Source organism: Ascaphus truei, chromosome 5, assembly GCF_040206685.1.
Source record: "Ascaphus truei isolate aAscTru1 chromosome 5, aAscTru1.hap1, whole genome shotgun sequence".
NCBI lineage: Eukaryota > Metazoa > Chordata > Amphibia > Anura > Ascaphidae > Ascaphus > Ascaphus truei.
Genome location: NC_134487.1, coordinates 25,678,975 through 25,691,832, shown reverse-complemented (window position 1 = coordinate 25,691,832; position 12,858 = coordinate 25,678,975). Strand labels below are relative to the sequence as shown.

The 12,858-nt window shown below is 41.1% G+C and overlaps 1 protein-coding gene across 8 annotated transcripts in view; it reads left to right on the top strand.

Annotated features, from left to right (window-relative positions):
- Positions 1–12,858, top strand: part of FRMD4A (FERM domain containing 4A) — a 523,694-nt gene that overhangs the window by 240,948 nt on the left and 269,888 nt on the right. The window contains exon 1 of one of the 8 annotated variants that reach the window (XM_075599527.1): positions 3,907–4,241. The exons of the other annotated variants lie outside the window; for them this stretch is intronic. The gene's annotated coding sequence lies outside the window, so the exon portion shown is untranslated. Of the gene's footprint in view, positions 1–3,906; positions 4,242–12,858 lie in introns of those variants that run through there. 8 annotated transcript variants of the gene reach the window in all.

Sequence of the window (12,858 nt, the reverse complement as noted above, 5' to 3'; positions counted from 1 at the left end):
TTTTCCATTTAAAAAAAATATATATATAGTTATAGATTTGAAGTAGGGGGTCTCCGGAGCTGGAGTGTGTTCATTTCAACTCTCTGCTTCCCAAGATACTTAGCTCAATTCTAGCTGCCAGTAGCAGCTTCAGTTGGGCTACGTGGGCAGCTTAAATGTCCCGCGTGATGCTGGCAAATAGGAAGCCGTGACGTCATCCCTTGCAGGTTTCTATTGGCCTGCATAACCAGGACCTTTAAACCTTCGGACCTGCTACCGGAACCCCCTAAGGAGGTATGTATCTCGGGATGCAGGGTGTGTCCGGAGCTGAAATGAATGGAGTTCTGCTCGTGAGACGCCCTACAGCCTATGTATAAAAAAACCCACAAGTTTTGCTCCTTTAATGCAGGCTTTATTGCATGTACATTTTGACACTTTAGACATGGGGTTTCCAACCTTTTTTTTTTGTTAAGGAGCCCTGTCATGATAATATCATGAGATATTAAGTATTTTAATCAATCTAGCACACCAGAGAAATGTGGTTATAAATTCTCTTAAAAATACATGAATTGTTTTATGGCAGGAGAAACCGCTGTCCATGCCTAGTTTTATGTGCTTATCTAGGGATTTGTGGGGGGAGGGGGGATTGATATATGTCTGTCCTGACGTTAGAATAAACGGAAACCATTTAAATGTAACTTGAAAGTGATGCCTTTGTAGTCTGTGGAATGACAGTGGGCGTGCCCTAGATGAGAGCCCAAAGCGTTGGGTAAAGTTACTAGATATTAATATTTTGTGCCTGTCAGCAATTCACAAGAATAACAAATCGATATTTGTAACCGTTGCAATGAGACGAATCAAATGATGCCAAACACTTCATGATTAGGAGGTTAAAAAATACAGATGTGTTTCACATGCCAAACTATAAATTAGGTTGTCATATTTCATATCTTGAAATGCATATTAAGTGCACGGACACAACAGTGAAGATGGTGTTTGTCAAAGTATTATAAAAACAAAGTTATGAAGTTATGAAGTTATGAAGTCTTTTATCTATTCAGGCAACGTTTAAAAGTCAAAGAAAGGGTTCCTTCCTCAAAGTCATAAAAAGTCATAAAAAATTAATTTAGAGAGATTGATGAAAGGAGTGGGTTGAGACCACACCCAGAAAGGTGGGTTTATGTCGTTTTCAATTAAGGGAATTTTGGTTATAAACCCTGCATTTTAATTACGAAGTAGAATTTGGGATCATATTTACTACTCCAGTGACCTCTCTGGGAAGATCCTGATAGATGTTGTAATATAAAGGGAATTCTGATTATCTTTTTATTTTAAGAAACTATCTTCATTTTATACTGTATATTCTTGTTTTCTATCGTTTTCTATAACCTAAGCACTGTGATTTTTGTATATTAAAGCTAAACTTTAATAGGTAAAACTTTGGGCTCTGATTGAACTGTTGCACATTTTTGTAGAGGGTAATTAACATTTCTGGGCAGATTTTTGGTTGTTAAGTGCATAGTTTTGTTAATACAGGGACCAGAGATGCTGCAAATGAATATTTTGATAATTTCTTTGGTGGTGGAAGCAGATTAAAGATATATATATATATATATATATATCTTGTGACGAATTGAGGGTTGATATTATTCATTTGAGGGACCTTTACAGAAGGTAAAATGTGGGTAAGCTAGTTACCTGTGTGTATTAACCCTTGTCACATATATGTCACATGCTCACAAGTGTGCTGTTCGTGACAAATGCTATATTGGGACGGATTGAGGGGATATATGATTTATTTGAGGAAGGTGAAAAGTAGGTCCGCTAGGTAGCTGTCTATTAGCCTTGTGCCTTATGCAAGTCTTATGCTCACAGGTGTGTCGTACGTGGCAAACCCTATAATTATATTGTGAAATTCTGCAGAACCCTAACCCTCTCTGATAGCACAACTGAGATCAGATGCATTGTAAAGAACTCCCTCTCTCTAATAGCGTGTCTGAGATCAGAGACATTGTAACGAACCCCAACCCTCTCTAAGCGCATGTCTGAGATCAGATGCATTGTAAGGAACCCCAACCCTCTCAAATGTATTTATTTATAAAATGTTTTACCATGAAGTAATACATTGAGAGTTACCTCTCGTTTTCAAGTATGTCCTGGGCACAGAGCTATGATAACAGATACATGGTTACATTGAGTGAACAGGGTTATTTACATTATATAGAAGACATTGCATGAACAGTTAAAGATAAAATATGTTATAGGCGTATGTACTGTAACAGTCACAGACCAGATTAAAATGTGAGACAGCTTTAGTTTTGAAAGAATTTACTGTAGATTGGAACCTGAGATCAGATGCATTGTAAATTCTTCTGTAATTGGTACAATTTTCAAATGACCAGAAAATTGCACAGAACCCTTTATGGAGGCCTGCGGAACCCCGGTTGAAAAACACTGTGTCAGACACTATTTTCAGGATTGTAATTATTTTGAGGCTAGAACAGGATATATGACAAAGGGTACCCCACATTGACTAGCAACATGGCCGCTAATTCTATTGACCTTCTATCAACAATGAAAAACAAGCACGTTGCAGAAAACTATTATTTTAAGACCAACACCTTTAAATGAGGTCACTGGATCGAAGCATTGGGGAAACAACAAAGACACGAGGGCATGTCTTATTGATGTGTTTCCTTTCTTATTTCTCTTCCCTTGGACTTTTTACCGACTCAGCATCCCGCTGCCAGCTCCCTTTCCTGTTGCCAGCGTAATTGAAGGCATAACTTTGTCCTGACTACTACTACACTGTATGCTGTAAAGGAAATTGAAGTATTCACAATCTGCCAGCTCCTAGAAATCCCTGGGTAGTATTCCTTTTACAGATCTTTTCTGTGCACATACCTTTTTCGTATAACAGATTTCAATAGCACAATCGACTTACAGAAGACATATTTTGCAGAACAAAGCGGGCACATTCGACGTCATTTGCATTTGATATCCTAAAAAGGATGGGGGGTTTTTCCCCGCATATTGGAGACCGTCGTGAGGGGAGGGGAGGAATACGCAATGTAGTTCACTTGAGCTTATATTTGATGAAAAAGTTCAAATTGTACAAAACTTTTTTTTTTTGCATTAGAACATAATAAAAATACAAATAAAAGCCTACATTTCTCAACATGAACGATAGATGGTGTTTTAATACAGTATTCATGTGTTTTACTATCTGATGAAAAAACGATCACGAGTGACACAGCAGCCAGTGACTGGCTGGGTGCTTTTCTAAGGCTGCGCTTATGGTACCGGCAATGGCGACAACGAGTATAGTAAGCGCGACACGACGGCGCACCGGCTTGGTCGCGATCGCTGGAAGTCATCTCAATTTGATTTTTCCAGCGACCGCAGCCTGACATCACTGCCGCCATCGCGTCGCCGTCACTATAAGCGTAGCCTAAAGGGGCTGATTGGTAATAAAATAATAATACGGTAGTCTGTCACTGTATTAAACCAAACGGCGCTCCCGTGTGTGCAGGCGCCTGCTTCCTCTGGCTCCCTCCCAGCAGCCCGGGCTCTCGGGTTCTGCGTTCCTTTTACAGCCCAGATGTTGCCATGCAGGGTCCGTGCTGGTGTGAATGCCCGCCTGCTGCTGGGTTTAAAGGGTGCTTGCGTTTCACATAAGCCGGCATCTGCAGTTGGTTCTGCTGCTGCTTCTTTTATCATTTCATCCCCTTCCCCCCCTCAGCACAATCCAGCCTCTTTTCATTCAAAGTGTGTTTTTGTCTGCACGTGAGTCATTAAAAAAAAGAAGAAGAATGCTCCAGGAAAAGCCAAAGGAAAGGCCAATGGGCTAAAGCCGCTTTCCTTGACCCCCCTTTGCAATGGCATGCTCTGCCTGTGTGTGAAATCTCCCTGTAGTGTGTGGCCAGCCCTATGCTATTTTTTTTTTGTTGAAGCTGTTGAAGATGAATATTTCTGTGGTGCACCCTGGATTGCAGCCAGTGTCTGTCTGAGAGACCGTTAGCAGGGAGATGGGATGTGGTGGCAGCACAGTGGAGAGAGAGAGAAACACAGACACACACACACACAGGGAGAAATAGGCAAAAGTGCTGTGTCTGTATTCCAGCAAACCCACAGAGGAGGTGCTGGGATTGGAAATGGATGCTGCTTGTTAGGCCATGAGCCTGTTTAACCAGGATTTAATGTGATGCTTGTGTGGGGGACAACCTGGTTGACATCTGAAGAACTGCCGAGGTGAAGAAAAGGTAATGTGTGCCTGACATCTTTAATTTCATCTATTAAGGATTCTAGGGAAGTTTTTAATTATCCTGCAAATATGCCTTATGCACCACACACACAACACACACACACACACACCTACCTATATCTATATATTAGACATTAAACTAGAAGATGCATATAATATATATATATATATTTATATATATAGACATATATTAATGTCTATCTATCTATCTATCTATCTATCTATCTATATATATATATATATATATATATATATATATATATATATATATATATATATATATCATATGCATCTTCTAGTTTAATGTCTGTGAAGCAGAGCACTGAATTCTATGTACTGTAGCAAATTACCTTTTCCAAGTGAATAGTATGTGTTTGTATTCTGTGACAGAGGATACAAAATCTTATACAGTGGGAAGAAAAATCTCATTCAAATAAATGTACGCTGCTAACATTATGTCACTGCCAGAATACTGTAGGATGTGATTTTACAACCTAAATGGCTGCAGTAAGTTTAAGGCACGACCATGGCTTCTCTGAAGGTAACGGCCAAGGAAATAGCATGTTTAGCATTTTATGTGACACTGTAGAAGAAATCACGTAAAATATCTGTGTGTGATTGGTTTCACTATACTGTATATTGCAGGTACGTGTGCATTTGGCTTGTTCATTACTGGGAGGATCAGAAACCAACGCTTTTTTTTTCTTTTTTTTTTTTTTACCTTTTTCATGTTCAAAATGTTTCCAGGAGACCGTTTGTTCTATAAATAGCACTGGCAGATTTAGTGATATACACAAGCCCTAAATGATTCAGGCAGGCTACCCAGACAGACCATGCAGCTAAGACATTTGAGCCATGTCCATTACAACGTAGCCCTGATGGAAGTAAAAAACAGCTGAATTCTTTCTTTTTGGGGGGGATGAAAGGGGGATGGAGAGAGAGAAATTGGTTGGAAAGCATTTTTTTTTGTGTATCTAATTTCGGAAGCTCGTCCCGTAGGGATTTTAACCTTTTTGGTGCTGAACGATGGTATACTAGCAAAGCAAAGATGTACAGTAGCCTTTCCAGCTTCAATGGGGTTAAGTAGGTGCCGGCTAATATTACAGAGGTAATGTGAACAGTATCAGTTTGCATATCGCTGTCTTCTCTCCGACAGACAACACATGAATATTATTTGCACGTTTTGCATATTATCTGTTAATACTTTCCCTGGCATAGGGTCCAGCAATGCTTTGCCACCATGATTAGACTGGGAGCTCTTTGGAGCAGAGGCTCCCTTTGCTTAGATAGTGTCACATCTTTCATTAGTAGTGCAACATAGGAATCAAACACTGTTATTACATCCATTAGAAAGTCTAATCTATTGGCTAAGCCAAGGGTTTGATTCCCTCATAGTTCCAGTGGGAGGCCTGGAGCTCCTGGTTCACTATACACTATCCAAACTTGTTATTAACCTATAGAATAGACCAGTGGCGTCCAACACTATCCTCAGGATACCCCAAGCAACCCATGTTTCAGAGGTAACCAACCAATGGGACTCCCAGGACATACTGCACAGTGTGATGTACATTTCACTGGTGTAACGTTTAAGAACATTGTCAATGGAATAGACAGCTCAGCATATTGATTGCTTTAGGACATCACTAATTTATAAATTGTTATTGAATATCTAAAATGATAATGTAACAGTCCAATTCCAGTTGTGCCAAACCACTGCTGTTTCTCAGTATTGACATTTGAATCCAGTCACTACACTCTAAGGCCATTTATTCTAGTTTGTTAAGACCAATTATATTATTTCATCTCATCATTTTAATAAAAATGCTCGAATGTGACATGTTTTTGCACAGGCCGATTACATATTAATTGGCTACATACCAACAATAGGTACAGTTTGTCGCCTTTTGCAAACACTTTGGTGATTAGGACCCGAACACGCTGTAATCATTATACGTGCATAATAACGGTTCTTATTGGTCTCCCGAAGGCAGTAGGATATCTGGCACAGTATCAGCCTAGCAAAAATATCTCATACTTAGCTGCCTCATTAAAGGCCGTCTAGAGGCCTTGGAAACCCAGTAACTAGGTCAGTGGTCTGCAACCTTTCAAGGAAGAAGAGGCTGTTTTTTACCAAAATATTTTGAGAGCTGCAACACATGCATGAATATGAATGCACCCTCACAAACACATACTTGATACATACATGTAGTGTACACACATGCATGAATATGAATGCACCCCCACAAACACATACTTGATACATACATGTACTGTACACACATGCATGAATATGACTGCACCCCCACAAACACATACTTGATACATACATGTACTGTACACACATGCATGAATATGACTGCATCCCCACAAACACATATTTGATACATACATGTACTGTACACACATGCATGAATATGACTGCATCCCCACAAACACATATTCGATACATACATGTACTGTACACACACACTAATAGGTATATATCAGCATTACAAAATGACAAATTTACCTCAGTCAGAATTAGAGAAAGAAAAAAAATGCTTGTAGGAATCAGTCTATTCTCATCCCCTCCTCCCTCACTCTCCCCCATCCCTCCTCACACTCCCCCATCCTCCCTCCTCTCTCACTCTCCCCCATCCTCCCTCCTCTCTCACTCTCCCCTTCTCTCACCGCCTCACACATTTAATTCTTCCCCTTCATACTCAATTCTTCCCCCCACCTCTGTCACTCAATCCCCCACCCACACACTCAATTTTCCCCCTCCCCCCTCCACACACTCAGTTCTTCCCATTCACCCCCCCCACTCGATTCAAGAATTTGACCTTGAGGCACAGTGAGAGGCCTGCTTTGGTCCCGCATCACTGGAGTGGCCACTCGGGTGGATGCGGAATTCAGGCCCAAACTTCCATCACCTGGCACGACAAGGTAAACAGCCAGGGGAGGGAATGGCCGCAAATTCATTAGCTTGGCCCCAGCAGCCGGATCGGAGCAGTGTCGCCAGTGTCTCCGGCCGGGAGCCCCAGACAGAGCCACATGTATTTACTCAAAGAGCTGCATAAGTCTCGTGACCTGCGGGTCGCCGACCCCTGAACTAAGTAAATAAACCTTAAGAACTCTTGTGCACCCAGAAACCAGGCAAATATAAAGTTATTATCTCACTTTGCATCAGATGTTGAAATAGCAATAAAGATGTAGTAGTTATTGCAACCGATAACCCACTGAGGCTGGTTAACACGAACGCAATTTTTAACGTGAGATTTAACTTGGCGCCATAAAAAAATTAGTGACGCGCGTTACTGTATCTCCTTATTGCATGCAATATTGATTGCTTTTGTTTTGTGTGTTAACCCGCGTTAATGGGGTAATGTATTTAATGCAGGTTGTAATAAGGTTTGCAATGGACTTCTCTGCCACAAATTGATATGTACCGCATCTCTTCAGTGTAGCAAAGTCACTTACACCCTTTTTGCCTCATGTGCATCGGTTTGGGATTTGAAGAAGTTACTAGAGTCACATATCTTAACCCGTTGGGTGCCATTATGATGTATACAGGATGTCACATGGCTGGCATGCAGGTGGCCCTTGTGACGCCCGGTGGACATCATCAATATTTTGCTCATTTCAAGGGGAAACCAAGTCCATCCAAACTGTGTATCATGGGAGCACGAAGATGTCTGAGGCCAGCAATGCATTGCAGAGAAGTGCCTTTCAGGCACCAATTGGGTAAACACACAACATAAACATCCGGCAAATAAAACACAAAATCCTAACATCTAGATGGGCAAATATTAACCCTTTCATAGCCTAAGTGGCCAGCTAGTCATAGGTTGACCATAACAAGATGGCTACTAATACTAGATATTTTAATATGTTCTACAATTAGGTAATATGATGTATCTGTATCACTTATTCTAAGTTGGCTAGACTTATCTTGCCTGTGTATACAGTGGCCATTATACACGCAAGCATTGGGCCAGATCGCCTTAACCCCAGACTGGGGTAGGTGATTAAAATTGCCGATAGTTTGGGGCGATAGCCCGATATCGGCAGGGATCAGACTTTAGTGATTAGCATTATTTATTTATAACATGTTTTATCAGGAAGTAATGCATTGAGAGTTACCTCTCGTTTTTAAGCATGTCCTGGGCACAGAGTTATGATGACAAATACATGGTTACAAATACATAGTTACATTAAGTGACAGGGTTATACATTACAGGCAGTCCTCAGTTATCCAACAGAATCCATTCTGGAAATAGAGTTGGATAGTGAAACCGTTGTAAAGTGAGTCCCATATTAATCAGTGGCGGTGAGCGTCGGATAACACATTCAGGCGTCGAAAAACGACCCCTATGGTTGCATTGTAAAGCGTTGGATATGCCATTCGTTGTAAAGTGAAATGTTGGATAACGAGGACTACCTGCATATACAAGACATTGCATGCACAGTAAGAGATTATATATGTTATAGGCATATGTAACAGTTACTATTCTGGACCCAGGGTCTTGTATAAGGTATGAATAGACTCAGATAGCTTCAACTCAGCCCTCTTCCAAAGCACACCAAGTCCTGCTATGTTTTCTTCACTTTATTGTAAAGGTGTCAATATATACAGGCACTTGTGGATGTTATGTAGTGATAAGAGAGTGCTTTTCTATAGGCGCTTTGTTGTTAAGGGCAGGTGAAAAGGCGATGGCCTTGCAAAGAGGAGTGTATCAGAGAAGGGTACTCACTCAGCCAGTGTTCAGGAATGAAAAGAAAGTGTGGGGGAATCTGGGTAACAGGAATAGTCTAGGGACAGACTAACTGTCAGCAAGACAGGGGGGAGGGCAGAATAGCCCATTCTCAGTTTAGGAGAATAGGAGGTTGCTAGGACAACAACACTGACTAGGGTTGTGTAAACAACATATGTATCGATAATGTTGCCTTTCACATGCAGCTAGCTGCTGGGACAGGGAAAATTACAGGCAGCCAAAGTAGGTAGACATGAATCCTATGAGCTGCAAAGGGAAACAAAAAAATATGAAATCCTGTTCCAGGACAGTTACAAACCAGATTAAAATGTGAGGCAGTTTTAGTTTTGAAAGAACTTAGACTGGTGGCGACTGTGAGAGTCTCCGGTAGATTGTTTCAGTTGTGAAGGGTACGGTAAGAGAAGGAGGAGCGGCCGGATACTTTGTTGAACCGTGGGACCATGAATAATCTTTTGGAGTCAGAACTGATAAGTGCTGCATGTGGTAGGGATGAGGAGCTTGTTCAGGTAGCTGGGTAGCTTACCCAGAAAGTATTTTAAGTCAAGACAGGAAAGATGAACTTTGCGACTAGACTCACGTGATGACCAATCTAATTCTTTGAGCATTTCGCAGTGATGTGTGTTGTAGTTACATTGGAGGACAAAACGGCATATTGAATTGTAGAGGGTATCAAGGTTGCTAAGGTGGGTGTGGGGTGCCGAGCCGTATACTATGTTCCCATAGTCTATAATTGGCATTAGCATCTGCTGTACGATGTGCTTTCTGACCAGCAAACTTAGGGAGGATTTGTTCCTATAAAGTACACCTAGTTTGGCATAGGTTTTGGATGTCAGGGTATCAATGTGCAACCCAAATGTTAAATACAGTAGGAGTCAAACTATATGCCCAAGTATTTAAACCTAGTAACAGGGGCTAAGATGGTGTTAGCGTTGGTTCTGATCTGGAGTTCATTCATTGGAAGCTTTACAAATTTAGCCTTGGTCCCAAATACCATTGTTACAGTCTTGTCAGTGTTTAAAAACTGTTTGTTTTTTATCAAGAACGGGGAACAAATTAATAGCACATTTCGCAACGGCTATGAGGTGCGAGACCGCAGCATTGTGGAACCAGAATGCAATTTTTTTGGAAAAGTTAACGAGTTTGGTTAACGACACTGGCTCAAAATTCCAAAAGGTCTGGCTGCCTTGGCTAGCTCAGACAGATATTCCAGGGATGAGCAATGCCACCATTTGGCTTTAAGAGGATAAAGTGGGTTCTCCTTGGATGCGCAGCGCGGGATGCGGACAAGACGTGGAGAACGGACAGTAGGCCCTCCTACAGGGATCCAGGAACAGGCAGGTACATCAGCACATGTGGGTATAAGCAAAATGGAAAGCGTCAGTAGCGATCAACGGATCGATGAGAATAGGAAGAGACGTGGCATACCCTTCTCTAAACCTACCCCCTTTCTTTCCCTCCCTCCTTTTTTCGTTCATGTCCTGTTGTCTTCCCATCCCTTTGTCTGTTAAATGTTGTATGTCCTGAATGGATTTTGTCTCCCCTGTTATGGCAATAACATTTTGATTGTATGATATTTATGCAAAAAACAATAAACAGAAAGTTAAAAAAAAATTTTTTTTAAAAAACGTTTGTTTTGTAAAATCCAATTTTCAAGTCTCAAAAAGTCACATTGAAGTATGTGTTCAAGGTCGGAGAGCATGGAAATAAGTCATTAGCCGTTAATTACTCCTTTGCATCAAAGTTTAGTGAATCTAGTCTTACTGTATGTCTTTATGAGAAGTCAATAGTGACATACCACTCCATTTCTTGGAGCACAGGTGCGACCAAAACAATTTCTGGTGCAGAATGTAAGAGTCGTGTCACTTCAGATCTGGCTGATGGTTTGGTGGATGTTAAAGATAAAAAGAATACCTCAGGCGCAAAATATGATACGTTTCATTGCAAGTGGTGCATCGTGTAACTCCTCCCCAACTCCTTCCTCCGCCCCACCCGCCCCCAGTCGCAAGATATTACAGAGACATGGAAAAACGGAGAAAAGTATGTTGACACAGGATGAAAAATATCCAGTTTCACTCCAAAATTGCTTCTATATAAAGACCCCATTGTTCTTACCTATAAAATGGTGTCAGAATTGTGTCAGTAAGAAATAAAACATAGTAGTGATAGTGTCGGGAAGCTGTCAAATGGTTTTAAAGTTTATTTGCCAGTCTAGTAGCTTTACCGCCAAGTCTGACAAATAGGAAGTGCTGATTAGAATAGTAACTGCATTCAACCTGAACCCCTTCAGTGTACATCTGCGTCGCCCCAAAGGCGGACAGCCTTGGGCAGCCAAAGGGTGTGAGTCGTTTGCTGCCATTCACTGATGTTTAGTGATGTTAAAGCTGCTCTATTTCAATCTGAAACTCACAAGCCCTTTATCCCCTGCACCCAATTTTCCAACTCGATCTGTCCATGAAATGTCTGTGAATTGACTGTATAACCTCTGTTCTTTTAATGTAACCATGTATTGTTATAACTCTGTGCTGAGGACATACGTGAAAACGAGGGGTAACTCTCAATGTATTACTTCCTGGTTAAACATTGTTATAAATAAATAAAAATAACTGCACATTAGACCTGTACTGTGCATTGGCAGTTTCTGTGTGCCTCCAAGACGCCTTTGCCACATTTAGGCAAGTGTAGGTCAGATGGGGTTCAGATAGCAGCACATTCCCAAGCAGTGAGTCACCGTAACTTAGTTTGATCAGAGAATCAATGAAACATCTCTTGTACGGAGGGAAGTCCGGGTTTGTCCGAATGTTCTTATAGGCGCTATGCAGGAAATCACATTCCTACATTTCAAAAGAGCAGTCTTTAAAAGTAGCATGAATCACACATAGTCAATGCTGTTTTGAAACATTAGAGCAGCAACAATGGCCACTTATCATATTCGCATTTGGCATAGTGAAGATTCTGTAACCTTGGTATTATCATGATATGAGAACATATTCTTCAGCGCTACAATGTGGTGGATAAAACATAGACATGCAAAAATAAAATTTTAAACGACATTATTTTACAGTTAACACATACTTAAATAATAGGATTTTATCTTCCTAAAGAGCTGGCAATGCATTATATATCTGGCCACAAAGGGCTTAATAGACTAAAGCTTTTTTGGTTTGGTTGGTTAAGGAACTTTATCATTATATTGTGAAAATCTGCGGAACCCCCAACCCTCTCTAATAGAGTGTCTGAGATCAGATGTATTGTAAGGAACCCCAACCCTCTCTAATAGCGCGTCTGAGATCAGATGCATTGTAAGGAACCCCAACCCTCTCTAATAGCGTGTCTGAGATCAGATGCATTGTAAGGAACCCCAACCCTCTCTAATAGCGCATCTGAGATCAGATGCATTGTAGGGAACCCCAACCCTCTCTAATAGCGTGTCTGAGATCAGATGCATTGTAAGGAACCCCAACCCTCTCTAATAGCGCATCTGAGATCAGATGCATTGTAAGGAACCCCAACCCTTCTCTAATAGCATGTCTAAGATCAGATGCATTGTAAGGAACCCCAACCCTCTCTAATAGCATGTCTAAGATCAGATGCATTGTAAGGAACCCCAACCCTCTCTAATAGCGCGTCTAAGATCAGATGCATTGTAAGGAACCCCACGCCTTTCTAATGGCGCATCTGAGTTCAAATGCATTGTAAATTCTTCTGGATTTGGTACAATTTTCAAATGACCTGAAAATTGCAGGGAACCCTTGAGAGATGCCTGGGGAACCCCTATTGAAAAACACTGGACTAAGGACACTATCTCCTTACCTCAATCTCTGTAGACTTCCCTGACCCTTCATTGCCGAAGGAGAAAGGAAC